The following is an 18,068-nucleotide window of genomic DNA, read 5'->3' as shown; positions in this document are numbered from 1 at the left end:
AAGAAAACTCCAATGAATTGATCCGAGTTCTAGCTATATGTCCACTGGGCTGCACAGTCTCGGGCCTATATTATAAATTAATATATTGTTATTTATACAGTATAGGCTTCACTTAAAATGAAAACAAACTAAGAATAATGTAAACAACTCAAAAAAAAAGGGGAATATTTCCGGAACTTTGTATCATATTGGCGTGTCATGATCGGCTATGTGCTACAATAAACCTCAATGGTCAGCATCTTGTTGAAAATATGCAACCAGTCTTGACTCCAGTCGTCGGCTAAATCAAGTTGCAGCGTCAAAAGCGCCAACAATAATAATTGAGATAATCCACTTATATAGTATGAATTTTTCTTTTTTCCTATAATCAGATACAATATGTGAATATTTAAAAGAGCGCAAAGTATCTACATCATATTGTACGCAGGTCTAATTTAGTAAAGATAAGAGAACCTACTGGGGATGCGTCATTTATATTTTCTAAGATGTAATTTTTATAATGTTAATTAAACATCTAAAAGGATAGCGGTTCCTAAGTGGTGTTATTTTTTTCAGACACCCTAAACAAAGTCGTTCACAGCTGGCATGACGTCATCATTATTAATAAAATGACAACCGGCTAGTTCCCTTTTCATTTTTAGAAATAGGTGGAATTTTGACGGGGTCAGATTTGGCCTCAAAACGGCGCAGATTGTCAAGGGATATCGGGAATCCGACACATGTCTGATCCCCAGTCAAGAGCTTTGGCACCCATCATTTGTCATCCCTAACTCGTTGTCGCTAATATGCTCAAACCTCTGCTAAAATGTCTTTTCGAATGATTATTGGCCTTGAAGGTATTTTGATTACTGGTATTATGAATGTGTACGTTTTACATACAATCATCTGAAAATACATTTTAGCAGTGCAATTAATGTTGACAACGATACTTTCCATATGCCATGCCATTGATTTGCCGAAGCTTGACCTCAAATAGTTCTTCGCGTAATCTTTTAAATTACGCACATTCCGGCAGCTGCAACTACGAAAATGCCCCGTCGCATTACTTTTCGTCACTACCTCCCCGTTGTACGTTGCACACCTGCGCCCCACCCAGTCTAACGGAAAGTTGCAGAAATCTTAATATCGATAGGGATCATCCTCTTATGACTCCAACTGATACTTTGGACCAAATTTGAAAAAAATCTGTTAAAACCTATAGCGACCTCAGAAAAAAGATGGCATGACGTCACGCGCAATTGATCCGGCCTGCTCTTACTTCCATTTCCAACTGTCAAGGATTATTTTACGTGGACGACAATGTGTACACGGAACTCGGGTTTTCGTCCTATCCTAAAGATTAGACGTTGTCCCTCGCAAGGCCCTCTGTCTATGTTGGTTAAAATAAATAAAACTGTTGACTTACCATCAACACTATAAAATAAACACACAAAATAAACGGTCATAATATTAAATAAAAGGCTAATTTTAATATTCTTTATTATAAATAAGACGTTAATATTAAAATTCTTTTAATAAAAGGATAATATTAATATTCTTTATAATAAAAAAAGAAATATTAACATTCTTTATTGCATGTAAAGGGCTAACATATTGAATTTTTTTTATTATAATTAAAAGGCTAATGTATATTCTTTATTATAAATAGAAGGCTAATATCAATATTCTTTATTTCAAATAAAAGGGTAATATTAACATTCTTTCTTTTCATGTAAATAAGAAGTATTGTTACCTTTTAGGTGGAAATAGCAGTGGTGGCGGTGATGGCAGTCGTCTCTGTGGCATAAAATGAGAAAATGTACATTAGTACATGTACACATATTATCATGCTGAATCCATGACAACTCGGATTAAAGAACCGTTGGACCAAACTAACAATCAATCGGACCATTATGACTACTCGGACCAATATGTTTTTTGAATAATTAAGTGTTGCTGTACCTTCGGTTGAATTACACGCCAAGACCAACCAGCCAAGATTGGACATTTCTCATTTGTTTAACTTATATGGTGGTCTGCTTTTAGCTTGTGTATATGAAAATTAAAATGTTGATGATACGCCCCTGTTAAGCTAATCCGCCTCAACAACTAATCCCTGAATATCTAAAGAACCGCTGTCTTTCGAAAGTTCAATATCAGATCGTTAAAATAAGCACACATATGATTGTTCGGTTTTGTTGCGCTTCTTTGCTTTGGGTTTTTTTTTGGTATTCATGGGAGAGGGGTGGGGTTCTTTACAGCAATTCGTTAATTCAGATTTTAACTAGTCGGAGATTTGTTTATTCCCCGACCACGCGATCCCACGCAGATATTCATGGAATAGTTACTTACATTTATGTTCTGATTTCTTAGCCCATCACCCAAACTGATGAAATCTCCTCTAGGCTTAGCTGTAAGGAGTTTATTGCTTCCAAATAATTTTTCACAGTCATAGTCATCTTCCACTCCATTAAATGGTCTCTGTGGTATAAAATGAGAAATATTTTAAAATTGATGTGTTCAATCATTAGTATATAAATATATATATTATCATTCTTAATCCATGACAACTCCGATCAAAGACAACTGTGAGTGTGACCAAGACCAGTCGGGCCAAATAATATACCACTCGGACCATTCTAAAAGGCTGCTCGGACCAATATGTATTCGAAATAATTAAGTGTTGCTGGACCTCCGGTTTATTGGCAAACCAACAGGCAACACCAATCGGTCTATATTGCACATTTTCTTTTTTTATTGACTTACATAACGGCCTGCTTTTTGCTTGTGTATATGGAAATTAAAATGCTGAAGACAAGCCCCTGTGTCGTAATCAGTAACTCAAACACGAACTATGTGCTAATCCATCTTAAATATTTTATATTTTTGATAATCTTCCAGTCGCACCTAGTAGAAGAATCTTTGTCTTTCGATTGTTCAATTTTAGATCGTTGAAATAAGCACAAATATGATTTTTCGGCTTTTGTTGGGGCTTCTTTGGGGATTTTATTGGGGGGTGGGGGTGTGCTGGGACTTCTTTACAGCAATTCGCTAATTGAGATTTTGTCTAGTCGGAGATTTGTTTCCGACCACGTGATCCTACACAGAATTTAAACAATAGTTACTTACACTTATGTTCAGATTTTCTAGCCAATCATCCAAACTGATAAATTCACGTTCGCGTTTAGCTGTTTGCAGTTTATATATATTGATTCCAGGTTCAGGTAACTTTTCACAGTCATAGTCATCTTCCACTCCATTAAATACCACTTTAATGTCTTTTTCATCAGTCGTAGACAGGTCAACTGACGTTTCAATAATATAGTTTCCCCAGAGGTCTCGTACTATAATCCCAGCTTTATAACATATCGTATCACCAACAACCAGATGTACAACGGGTGGTCCTTCTTTTATACCATCGGTGCACAAATCAGGAATATTGTAAATACACCAACCATTTGATGTATAATTTATAACACAGTTATTTTTGGATACAACAGGAGTCCGTTTTCTATTATTTATATACAGCGTAAATTCAATATAATTGTACTTATGAACGTTTTTGTCTTTTACAGCGAGGTACAATTTGTTGCCATTTTTAAATACATGGTATGCTTCTTTATTTAAGTCAAATGGATATGGCTCTTCAGTCGATGAATCTGAATCTGAATCCGGTCTTGTTCCAACATCTATCCATATCTTTTCACCATCAACTGTCTCAGAGAACACTGAAAAGGATGAATAGAACAGGTTTAGTTTTGAGAAAGCTGAATAAGTTTTCAAATAAACAATAAACAATAAAAAAAAATTGTTTAGTTTACGTTTCTCCTCTATAAAGTACTACCCACAAATTATAAACAGTAACCGCATTTGACCAAACAAAATGAAATTAGAAACAACCAAATAACCCCAAAAGCAAAGAAAAACCACATGATTTACAATAAATGTATGTGATTGGCTGTTTAATATACATAGGCAACCTCATCTAATCTGTCCATTAATAACCTATTATATCATATAATAATCAAATAATGTCCCATTCTATCACATAATAATCGAATAATGACCCATTCAATCACTAATCAATAATAAATAATCACCCAGTCTATCATATGATAAATAAAAAATCACCCAGTCTATCATATAATCAATAAATAATCACCCAGTCTGTGACATAACCCACCCGATCCGCCTATTATTAGCCTGCTAGTAGTAGAAAGTTGTTAGTCATTTTTAGATGCTCGTAGCAGCGCTAAGGGTGCCTCTGCGCCTCTGGGGGTAAATTGTTAACCGCTACTGTAACAACTAACAAGGGCAGCCTTTGTTATCTACTATAGTAGCAACTAACAAGGGCCGTATAGTTTTTATTTTCCTAATAAATAAATCGAGACTTGGAAAACTAACTTTATTCCCATTTTCTGGTTATTGACGAAATGTGGACTTCTTTAATAAACAACTAAATTACTCATATTTTACTGCGGCCAAAATATTTATGAATAATACTAAAATAGGGATTAAAGATGAGATTTTGTGTAGATAATCAAGGCCCTATCCTATTTATAGGAGGAAACTGTGCGCTGTATGCATATATATTATTATTTAATGAACTTTCTTTTCAGAGGTCCCTATATTCTAATTTCGACAATTATAACATATACACTGTACATTGCATAAACTTCTCTCGAACAGTTCTGAGTCGCTTTTTGATCCACCATTTTATAATTTGCTCCCTTTACTATAGGAGTATTCTTCCCGTCTTAATGGATGTTTTGGTACATTAAAATCTGATCTTATCTATTATCTATTCCAATCGTATTTCTGACTATAGCAGTAACGATTTGTAGGCCTACTAATTTAATAAAAATAAAAAACCCCACGTAATTTGTCCTTTCGTTTTAAATGTATCGAACGTTAAATTGTTATTCGTAATATCTCTTTTCAATGCTAAAGTATGAAAACATTTGTTAGCTATGTAAATTCATCAAATCAAAAGTTCTAGAAAGATTTGGAATATTCTGATTCTGTAACAAATGTAAATTTATATTTCGGTCATTTTTGAAAATGGTGAGTTACTAGGGATTCGTCGTGGCCTAGATTCCGATTTGACTTTTAATGAAGGTATAACCGTGGCTGTAACAGGGACTTTCTTCTTGTCAAAATTTTATATCGAATGCAGCTAAGTCAATTTATTATGTCACACAATTAATTATTATCTTTAATCCAGTCAAAAACTGGAACTATTTTGCGATATGGTTCCATTTCGAGCGGTGATCTGGTTATGCGACGCGTTTACCCGAATAATTCGCTTTCAGAATCTGATTATTCTGTTACCAATTTAATAATATAATTTAAAAAAAAAAAAAACTGTTTAGGATTATCTTATTTACGGAAGAGAACGTGTAATGGGTCGAATGTCTCGTCAATACAATATCAGACATTCTGAGATTAATTTGTTTTTATCGTTAGATAAATTTATCGTCTCAAGGAATGAGGCCGAAAGTTTTGAAACTGAATCAATCGGGTTGACTGAAAAAAAAAAAACCAAAAAAAAAACCCTAAGCATGTCGCCACGGCCATGGCATCATTATATCTAACCTTTTATGCTTTTATGAAGTCAAAGAACACGTTGATTTGTTTCGCGACCTATACATAGGCCTACAGTATTTGTTTAAAGACCCAAACGGTAAGTATTTCATATAGTTTATTAATAATTAAATTTTGCTATACATAGCCTACTAGATCTACTTCCTCTCACAGCCAAATGTGGTTAGAACTAAAACTTAGAACTTAAAAGGCCAGGCAAATTTTCTGATTTCATGGAACAATGCGTTGTTATTTATTGTTACTGTTATTAGGGCCTATACTATTAGTTATTACTTATTATAAGGGCCTGTGTTGAAGAAATTCCCTTACTGAAAAAGAAGACAATGATGCAAAATTAGATAGATCTATCATTTTTCGATTTTTACAAAATAGATTGAATATGAAAACAGGACGAAAGCAAAAAGATAGGCAACGTATGACATATTAAATTATTGCGGCTTTAGTTTTAGTCTACTTTTAGACACTTTAGTCTTACTGAGCTGGAAGGAATTAACAGTGTGACCTGCTCTAGTAGTCATTCAGTTGTTTTGTTTCGTAACGGTCACTCACGGACAAAGTCTTCTGTCAATTCCTGTCCGTCCTTATTATTATTAAGCCACAATATGAAAATACAACTCTTTTAGCCATTACCACAGTCTCTGTCTAAGGCTATTTTGTAGTCTTTTCCTTCTATTTTCACTGTATTTCTTTGTTTGCCAAAAGGAATCATTTTCCACAACATTTGATAATAGGCTATATATTGATAATAATCTATCACCATTGTCAAGTGTTTTGAATCACAAAATTCTATTTAAAAAAAGCAAAAAATTTGATTATTATTATTTATGTACAGTTCTATGGATTGCAATTACCAGTGCTGCTTATTACTGAGCGATGTTTCGAGTAGGGAAGCCCAGTCGAAACATCGCTCAGTAATAAGCAGTAATTGTATTCCAGAGAATTGTGACCTGTATATTCCAGTTCAATTACTAAATGTGATTGAAACAATTCAGTATTTTCTTATTGAAGCTTTCCATTTGGACTGACAGGAATGGTCAAAGAATTTTGTCTGCGAGATACAGTTCTGACAGGAATTAGTCATTCAGATGGTACGATAAACAAGTTCCCCTGTACACGGCATGCACGTACCGGTAACTAAAAGAACCTTTTACAGTTTGAAATTGAAATAAGAGTAGGCGGGCAAACCAAAATTTCTTTATACATGTACCAGTACACTGCATGTCAGATATCGGTTTCATTATTCTCTGGTGTGGTTACCCCATGTTAGTGGTGCAGGACAGGGGGCCTGACCAGGACAGCTGTCTAGTCATTTGGATGGGACAAAAAACAAGGTCACATGTTCACATTGACGTGCACGTAAAAGATGCCGTGGCAGTTGGAATTGGATATATAACTTGTAAGAGTAGGTCATAGCGCAGCTGTCCGGGCAAAATTTCACTCATATCATGTTCTCATCTTCATTAACCCAGGCGGAAAAGAACAGTAGGACATTAAACCCAATTTCATTTCATCTCCGTCTTCCATAGCTCGAATAATCCCATTTGGAATTTAATTCCCCAAACAACCTTCAATTGTTGTTTTCTACATTCTACACTAGTGGGATTAGTTGCAGAAAGTATGACAATAAACACCCCATTTCATTTCTTTAGTATAAATTGTCATGTAATTTTGTCCATGCTATCAGTCGATCTATCCATTTCATATAGTTTACGTTTGTGCCTTTTTAGAAATGAAATGAAATGAAATGAAATGGAGTTTAACGTCCTACTGTTCTACTCCAAACTGGGCTAATGAAGACAGGCATATGCCATACAGTGTGCTATGAGGGAAGATTTTGCCTGGACAGTGGCGCTACGGCTTACTCTTATATTGAATTCCAACTGTCAAGTGATCTTTAACGTGCACGTCAATGTGTACATGGGACCTCAGGTTTTTGTACCATCCGAACGACTAGACAGCTGTCCTTGTCAGGCCCTCCATCCTGCTTCACTGACAAGGGGAAACATGGACTGGTAACAATGAGTGAACGAAGGGAGGAGGGTGGCTGGTACATAAGTTTACCTTACATATAAAAAAGAAAAACAGTCCATGGACCCAATAACTATTCCTAAGCACATGTGTATGTCATTAGTAAGGGAAAGTGAGGTAATGTTAAATATTATGTTAATTTTGGAAATTTAATTTGTAAACAAATTAATCGCCACCCAGATTCTTTCCATAGAAAAAGCTAAGCTTATTATTACTGCACCAAGTTATTAGTAAAGGTTAGATTATCTGTACAAATTTACCAGCACACAAAGACTCTCCTTTTATATTATAGTGCGTTCAGACGTTGACATTGAACTGGATTGAATATCGTCTGAACACAAAGGTGGGACCAAATAAACCAGTTTAACAACCCCACCTGTAGCCGTCTTAAAATCTCTGGCTCCAGCTTGCTTTGGGCATGCACAGTACCGTAAACTATAGCCTGTTCCTGGCAAAATGACGACATGTGCAACAGCATTCGGTCTTAAATACCCTGCAATTTTGAACTAGTTTGAATATAAGCTTCTGAATAGGCTACCAGAAGGAAATAAACATTTTAAACCCACTTACTTTACAATTTTCTCAAGCTAAAAATAAATTGGGGGGTTAAACTGACCAGAAATAGAACAGACAAATCCAGTTTGTGGCGATTTACAACGTACAAGGACATTGATGCATCTCAGAATAGTTTCTGTAAACTATAGGCCTAAACATGCACAAGGCCTCCAATCTAATTCTGAATTGGCCTTTTGTGTAGTGAAGTGAAGGTTAACCAATGCGGTATTTTTAACTATGTTAGTGTACATGTACATGGCAGTAGCTAAATAATTTTTCACATTATGTTTTATTTATATTTTTTAGAAGTTGATTTGGAGAAAAATAAAGCTCCTTAAGCAGAGAAAAGACACAAGAATGTATTGATGTTGGATGTTTAAGTTGAAAAAATCAAACTACAGACTTCAGCAGAAGTGAAATGATCCCAAAAAGAACTTAAGGGGGGGAATATGTTTCAAGTAATTTCTTTATACTTTCTAATTATGTGCCTTCATTTCAACTTACAGATACATTATGTAAGATTTAGATAGAGAGCTAGCCATTCTTGCTATAATAGTTCGAAAATAGATAATGTAAAATTAATAATATTGAAAATTTCATTCAAATTGCTTTATTGCCAGCGAAGATATTAGAATTTGAAGTTTTGAAAAGACATGTGCAATAATTGCATCGACCGTACTGGTTGTTCAAAGCTAAGTCTCGCTCCTCCTTTTTAAGATTAAATCAAAATATGGCTGAACCGTTCTAATCTAGCTAATATCAGAGAAATCAGATGACATCAAGAGATGATTAGTTAAACTTACATTATGCAAGAGCTAAATCTGCCTATTGCAGGTCTTTCTTTAGCCTGAAAAGTTATCTAAATTATTAATAAGATATTAATAAACTGATCCAGACCATAATCAACTCTTGATGCCATGGGATGTCTCCGATATTAAATAGATTAGAACGGTTCAGCCGTATTTCGATTTAATTTAGAATTGGAGTATCAAGGCTTAGCTTAAGTAAAGTGGTTGCAATTAATGCACACATCTTGTCAAACTTCAAAGGATCATATCTTCATTCGCAATAGAGTAATTTACAGGAAATTTCAAATTATTCATTTTACATCATCTATTTTCAAACTGTTATAGCAATAATGGCTAGCTCTTTATCTAAATCTTACATAATGTATTTTTAATTAATGTCTAATTAATAATTTAGAAAACATTTCAGGCCTAAAGAAAGACTTGCAATAGGCAGCTTTAGCTCATGCATAATGTATGTTTAATGGTTGTTACTGTACAATATACTTCATAAACACCCTACAGGTCAGAATTTCTGTAAGGGTTTGGCTAGTTCGAAGAGTCACCCAACCATCACTTTGTTAACGTTCACTGTGTATTATTTTGTGAATCTTGTATTGTGAACTCTCTAAAAAAATTTATTGTCCCCCGCCTTTCGAAGAAAGCAGGGAACTATTAAAATGGGTTCGTTTGTCTGTCTGTGTGTCCGTCAGTTTGTCTGTCCGTCACACTTTTTGGGACACAATAACTCTCTTTCTAATTGAGGTAGAATATTCAAACTTGGTGACGGTGTAGGTGTTTATTAGGTCAATACCTAATAAAGATGAGTGCAAAGATGAGCATTTTCTGCTTAGGTTAAGCAGAGATAAGCAAATTGATTGAGTGATGAAGCTTGATGTATAATTTCATTACATCAATACCGTGACTATGTTCGATAATGAGCATTTTCTGCTCAGGGTAAGCAGAGCGATAAGCTATTTGATTGGCAGAGATTTTAGAACACAATAACTCTCCTTCTAATTGAGCTATAATGTTCAAACTTCTTGTAGATGTTTATTAGGTCAATGCCTTGATGGAGTTCGAAGATGAGCACTTTCTGCCTAGGGTAAGCAGAGATAAGCAATTTGATTGGTTGATGCTTTGGGACACGATAACTTTAGTTCTAATTAAGTGAGAGTGATGAAACTTGGTGTATAGTTTCATTACATCAATATTGACCTTGACTAAGTTCGATAATGAGCATGTTCGGGGTAAGCAGAGCGATAAGCAATTTGATTGGTCGAGACTTTGGAACACAATACCTATCATTTTAATTGAGTTAGAATGTTCACACTTGGCGTAGGTGTTTAGAAGATGAGAATCTTCTACTTAGGGTAAGCAGAGATAAGCAATTTGAGGCGCTATTGCACTTTCGTACCTCTACCAGTTCCCGTGGTCTAACGAGAGAGAACTTCATCTGTTTGACGCCATTTGCTTTGTTTACTATTTAGACTCGAATAACAAGACACTAAGACGGAAACCGACACACTGCACTAGCAAGCATAAACGAAAAGGGCCCGAGATTGATGGGAAGTTTGGACTCAAGGTCGAAGTCAAGGTCACGGATGGTTAAAGGTGACTAGTGGAGGTCACCACGACCTTTCACATTGACCACGCCCATTGACTTCCTTTCGGACACGGGCCCTTTGCGTTTGACCCTTTTCTGACCGAACAGTGTGCGACAGGACCAAAGTAAACGTCGATGGTTCAAGTCAAGGTGATAGCCTTCGAAAATGGTTACGAGGTCAAGGTCGTAAGTCAAGGTCAAATGTCCCAAAACTGACTTAGAAAAGTCCGAGTTTAGTTTTCTGTAAGATGACCTTGACCTATGACTTTGACCCAATTATCTTTTTTGGAGGACGTCGTCTCTGCTTTCACCTCGAACATTAACTTTGATAATACAGTTAGAAATAAGGCCACGGCAAGCATAAACGCAAAGGACCCGAGATGGATGGGACGTTTGGACTCAAGGTCAGAGTCAAGGTTACGGATGGTTAACGGTGACTAGTGGAGGTCACCACGACCTTTCACATTGACCACGCCCATTGATTTCCTTTCGGGCACGGGCCCCTCTGCGTTTGACCGTTTTCTGATCGAGCAGTGTGCGACAGGACCAAGGTAAACGCCCATGATTCAAGCCAAGTTGATATCCTTCGAAAATGGTTACGGGGTCAAGGTCGTAAGTCAAGGTCAAATGTCCCAAAAATGACTTTGAAAAGTTTGAGTTTAGTTTTCTGTAACATGACCTTGACCTACGACTTTAACCCAATTATCTTTTCTGAAGGACGTCATCTCTGCTTTCACCTCGAACATTAACTTTGATAATACAGTAGGAAATAAGGCCACGGCAAGCATAAACGCAAAGGCCCCGATATGGATGGGAAGTTTGGCCTCAAGGTCAAAATCAAGGTCACGGCAATATTCACACCTAAAGGCCAATCCACTGATCAACACCAAATAGTATTTTATAGAAAATGGTGGCTTCGCGCAAAAATTAAAGTATACGAAAATTATATTAATTTTTATGAACTGCAGTGTTAGGCAGCTAGTGCAGTGTGTCGGTTTCCGTCTAAGTGTCTTGTTATTCGAGTCGGTTTCCGTCTTAGTGTCTTGTTATTCAAGTCTAATTAGTAAACAAAGCAAATGGCGTCAAACGGATGAAGTTCTCTCTCGTTAGAAATTAAAAGGTCGGTAAAATAAAAAGTTATTTATTGATTCGGCTGAAATTTGGTGTGTGGTCATTGCTAGCCCCCCTTAACATCCTCTGAAAATTTCAAGTGCCTACGACCACGGGAACTGGTAGAGGTACGAAAGTGCAATAGCGCCCAATTTGATTGGTTGATGCTTTGGGACACGATAACTTTAGTTCTAATTATGTGAGAGCGATGAAACTCCTAATATATTAATCCAATAAACTGAAATCAAGGCCTGAAATGTATTACTAGATTGTAAAAATGGATAAGTACTGCAAAGTTTAAGCAGTACCTTGTTACAGGAGTATTTCCGGCTGCATGAACGGTCATGTCCTCTGTATTCACTTCACCTGTGTTGTCATTTTTAGATTTAATGGCATTTATATTAATATTGGAGCCCTGGAGAAGACCATCCTGGTTGATTTTCAGGTGATCTATATTGGTATTATAATTCATGCTGATCACATAATGTGATGGGTTGTGTACTGTATGTAACATAAATTATCTGATCAAATATATCATTGTAGGGAATAATGAAATCTAGAGAAGAATACCAGAAGAAAAATGGTACAGGAGAAATTTCAAGATCTAGATTGGTAAAATGCTTTCTAGATGGAGCTTAGTAAATGCATTTCAAGATTGAGCTTATTAAAAATTGAATTCTAGAAATAGAAACCTTTGATTACCGTGCACCACAAGCTTTTGCTTACGATAATGTCGAATCATTTTGGTGTTGCAGAAATTGCAAAAGAGTGGATGGCGTCATATCTACAAAACAGGAGTTTTCGTGTAAAAGTTAAGAATGATTTCTCCGATGTGAAACATGTCAATTTTTCAGTTCCACAAGGTAGCATCAATGGTCCGATCTACTTTATCTGCTATACCAGTACACTAGCATCCTGCATCAGACACAATCAAACATTAGTTGGCTACGCCGATGACCACAGCTTGTATGACAGTTTTAAAGCCGGAGATCTTGATGCAGAATCTCATATTGCTTCCCGCGTATCAGAGTCCTTAGACGACGTTAAAATCTGGATGCTGCATAATCGACTAAAGATGAACTACGAAAAAACTGAGGTTATTATCTTCGGTGGTAGCCGTCAGCTCCACAAGTCTACCATCCACGAATTAAGAGTTGGGGATTCTGTAGTTGGGTCTTCATCCCGTGTTAAATTCCTGGGGATGCATTTGGACGAAAACTTAAACTTAAAGAGTCATTTTGCCCAGAAGACTTGTTGTGCTGCTTCGGCAATGTTCAACTTGCGGAAATTGAGACCGTTTCTTTCGCGAGAATCATCTCTTCAAATTGCCTGTTCTTTAGTTTTCTCCCATATGGATTACAGAAATAGTCTGCTCTGTGGTTTGCCAGCAACTACTCTTCAACCTCTCCAACGAATTCAAAATTTTACTGCAAAGCTAATTCTTGGTGTTAATTACGGCCATAGCTCGACTGGTGCTCTGAAAGAACTTCATATATTGACAGTTGAAGTCCGATGCCAATTCAAGCTACTGGTACTGGTGTATAAGTGTCTCCACAACCTTGCCCCTGTCTACCTTTCTGAATTATTGCAGTCCCAAACTTCATCATGCAATACGAGATCGTCATCAAAAAACATGTTATTTATACCCAAGACAAAAAGTAAAACATTTGCAGACAGATCGTTCAGTGTGCTAGGACCGCGGCTCGGGAATACCCTTCCAGAAAGTGTGAAACAATGTCAAACTGTAACGGATTTTAAAAAGAAACTCAAAACATATTTTTTTCGTAAAGCATTTCTTTAACGTTTGTGTAAGACTTTGTGAAGCGCCATTGAATGCATGGCAGTAATGTGCACTATATCAAATGTAATATGTTATGTTATGTTATGTTATTACATCGTTTCTTCACAGACAGTTGAGTTGATGATAATGTAACAATAAAGAACTTTTTTCATTGGATCTTATTATTTCATTACAAATTTTGAATGTATATACATGTAACATTTTGTTTTATATTTTGAAATATTGTATATATTATGGAAAATTGTGATAATTGTTTATTAATTTTGAAATATCTAGACTGTGATTTGGTTTTAATTCATGCATATGTAACGTAATCATTATTCATTAAACTTTGTGAAATAATTAGATCAGTTTTTTACCCCCACATTTTGATGTGGACGTATATTGTTGTCGTCCCTGTCTGTCTGTCCGTCCACGATTTGTTTATGGGTGGACAGGCTACAGGTCACAATTTTAATATAGGTTTATTGTCCAAAGATGTCTGTTTCTTTCGATATTGACATGTATCGGACTGTAACTTTATGGATTATGGCCCCTGATTGTACAAAAAATCACGTTTTTAGCTTGTGGACACTCCAGAGGTCACAAGTCTTATCCGATTTTGATGAAACTTAAAACGTATGTTTACAACCCAAACATCTCGGTTTCTTTCGAAACTATTCAAATATATCATGGTTACACCCTAATGATGGTTGAATTCGAATTTTGTGAAAATGGACGCTCCTTGTGCGATAATAGTGGAAAAGTATGTAATGTTTTAAAGAGGTCACAGTTTTTATCCGATATTGATGAAACTTGAATAATATGTTTATATCCAAAGGATCTCTGTTCCAGTAGATATTCACATATATCGAACCATAGTTTCCTGAATTATGTCCCCTGATTGTACAAAAAACACGTTTTTAGCTTGTGGACCCTCTTGAGGTCATAAAGACGCTCTAAAGGCTAAAGTTATAATCCAATTGACTTATACAAGAGGGGGGTTGGATGGCCGAATGGTTAGCATGTGCCCGCTGTATCAGAAAGCCTGTCATTGAGTCAACTGGTGTGGTTTCGAATCCCCGGTCGTACGTGACAAGGAGTAGGGTCGCCTGTCCAACCTTGTTGGTTTTCTTCGGGTCCTCCGATTTCCCCCCACTGCTAAAGACCCCTATGCGCAAGTGAATTATTGAAATAAAATTAAACCATGTTAGTCCCGAAATGACCTAGTTTGTGTCGAGTGGACGTTTAACCCCATTTCTCTCTCTCTCTCTCTCTCTTATACAAGATGTAAGTGTTATGGACCACTAAAGTAGTTACTTTGTGGTAATGCGATCTACATTTTCAAAGCGGTGTTTCTTATAATGTGAAAGCCGCCATGACACCGGCCAGATGAAATAAGTTCGGTAGGCGAAAAATTACTCGTAGCAGTTTGGTTTCATATCATATAATTATGCGGTAAGGCTTCACCTTTATTTCAATGGGAATTGGTTTATTATATGTTAAGCTATGTGCAGTACAGTTTTGGGCCAGTTTATGTATAAATTAAGGGAGCTGTAGGTCAGTAACCTTTTTGTAGTCATTTGACTAAAAAACTTACGCAAAGGAACTCCGCAGGACGAGCTACTACTGTGGCTGGAGTAAGGCGGAAGACATCAGTAGTGGAACCATCTCTACCCAACCAGTAGCCTAGTGGGTTTTTGTCGGGTTCTCCATATTGACTGACTGAGATACACATAACTACCGGTAACATCGATCGCACAAAAAGGTTACGGAATATGCGTTGGGAGGATTACAAAATGAAATGCGGTTTTACGTCCTACTTTTCTGCACCAACTGCAGGTGATACTGAAGACGAGCATACGACATGCATTGTGCTATGTGGGAAATTTTATCCGGATATCAAATCACACGGCCTACTCTTATTCAACTACTCAACTGTCAATCAAGGGTTCTTTTACTTGATTACCAACGTGTACGGCTAGACACTGTCTGCATCACTGACAAGTGGAAACCGCGATTGGAAATCCCAAGAAACTTCCTCGGCCAGCACCTAGATCGGATACCCTGATTAATGAACCAGCGTCTTACACCGTGGCTCGTTGGGAGGATTACGTCTCCTCACCCACAAACGTATAAATGCATAATTATATGACGGATTTATCATGTTCTTTGGCGTGAATGTGTGTGAATTTCACAAAATGGTATATCTATACTTACACAATTCGAGAGTCGGCCGTCGTAACCCTAAAATACCGTGCACAAATGCATGTAATACGCATTTAGGGTGTGTGCCGATTACAAAATTGCCATGTTAAACGCGTAAGGTGTGTGGGGATAATATAATTGCCATAATATATTAACTGGCTGCTACAGTTATCTTGTTTGGTGTAAGTTTTCCATACCGATCGATCTGTTATTCCCCAAAAAACCCAAATCATGGGCGCAAATATATGTACTACACATAGGACGTGTGGCGATTGAATATTACTTGCCTGCCACAATTACTTTAATTTGTGTGAATTTTCCATACCGATCCATCTGTACTTGACATATTACTATATTAATGTCGGCCATAGTAATCCTGATAATAATAATAATGATATCGTTTATTTGTAAAGCGCGTTAATACAGAACAAAAACAGTTTCTAAGGCGCTGTTGGTTATATTCACTGATTATTTACAGATCAGGGTTTTGAAACAAGAATGTTTTGAGTTGAGATTTAAAATGGCCCACAGACGGTAATTGTTTCATTGACTGTGGTAGTCATTCCAAAGAAAAGGGCTAGTATAAGAAAGGGTACGTTTTCCAAGTTGTAAGTTAATAGCTGGAGATTTTAGAATATGTTTTTGCTGAGAACGAAGATTTCTGCTGGTGGTATAGGGTTCTACAAGACTTTTTATATGAGATGGAGCTTGGCCGTTTAACGCTTTGCAGATAAAGAGGAGTAAATTGAACTTAATTCTTTGCTGAATTGGGAACCAATGTAGAGATTGCAATACCGTGGAGATGTGTTGCTATTTCTAGTTTTAGTGAGGCACCGAGCTGCTGAATTTTGAACATGACGTAGTTTGTTAATCTGATAGTCTGGTAAGCCGTATAGTAAACCATTTTGGTAACCTAGTTTAGTTGAGATGTATGCGTGAATGAGTTCTCCTTTATTTTCATAATTGGGATAGCGTTGGATCTTTCAAATTCGATGTATATGATAGAAGGTGGTGGAGCAAATACTTTGTATGTGATCGTTCAACGATTGGTTCGAGTCTAATACAGCACCAATATTTCGAGAGTTATAGGATCCTGTGATCACTTCTTTATCAAAATTAACTAGCGTTTGATCAATTTTTCAGAGTTGTTAGTTAGTTACAACGACTAGATTTTCTGTTTTATTTGGATTTAATTTCAAAAAATGTTCTGTCATCAACCAAGAATTTCCGTGGGACAAAGTTCTATATTTTGTATCGTGGAATGTTGAGAGTCTGTCTCAAATTCAATATAAAGTTGGGAGTCGTCTGCAAACACATGAATATTTAGCCCATAGCCTTCAGCAATCTTAATGGTAGACTTTGTGAAGATGATAAAAAGTACAGGTCCGAGTACAGAACCTTGCGGTACCTCACAAGGCATTATATTATCATCGGATGTTGAATCTCTAATTCTGACAGCTTGGGTGCGATTGGTTAGATATGACTTAGCCCAGTTAAAGACAGAACCACGCAAGCTAATTTCACACCATAATCTTCGGTATCGAGCATATCAAATGCGGCTGAGCGATCTATATGTATATAAGATCTAAGAGTACCAAGATAACACATTTCTGTTGATCTAAAGCTCGGTAGATATCGTTGGTGATTTTGAGTAAAGCAGTTTCTGTGCTGTGGTATTGTTTGTAAGCAGATTGTAATGGATTTTGAAGGTTATTGGAATAAATATGATCATTTAATTGATTTAGAACACACTTTTCTAGCAGTTTTGAAATGTAAGATAGATTACTGACTGGACGGTAATTCGACAGAATATCTGGATCCATGTTGGATTTCTTTAATAATGGTTTAACAATGGCTTTTCCATTAAATATTAATGTCTGTTACAATTATTTTAATTTGTGTAAATTTTCCATATCGATCAATCTGTACATGACATATACTAAGCAGCAAACGAAACGTCGGGTTGGTATGTTAATCTGAATAGACGCATTGCATAAAATATGTCAAATGTTTTTATTATTTGTGACCACATCTCCAACCTTACCTGAGCAATAAGGCTCCTTCTCAAACACGGAATTGAACCCAGGAAATATTCTCAAAAACGCAACCTGACTTCTGAGATGGTAATGTGTTCTCCATGATTTTCAAGTAACTCATGCTGCACGTGCTGTTCACCGGGACCAGTCCTATAAAATGCACCCCATACCTGGTTGAATCATTCACACTACAACGTCAGCAGCATGCCACGACTCACGACAGCTCAGAGGGACCAGGCGCTTGGAAGACTCGACGCTCGCCACACTGCCCAAGCCGTTGCCAATCACTTCCAGGTCAATGTTCGGACCATCTACAGGCTTCAGCAACGCTTTCGAGCCACCAACACCACGGGTTACCACAAGGCCTAAAGACTGCC

The sequence above is a fragment of the Patella vulgata genome, chromosome 6 (genome assembly GCF_932274485.2).
Source record: "Patella vulgata chromosome 6, xgPatVulg1.2, whole genome shotgun sequence".
NCBI classification, from domain to species: Eukaryota; Metazoa; Mollusca; class Gastropoda; family Patellidae; genus Patella; species Patella vulgata.
This window is presented reverse-complemented; position numbering follows the sequence as displayed.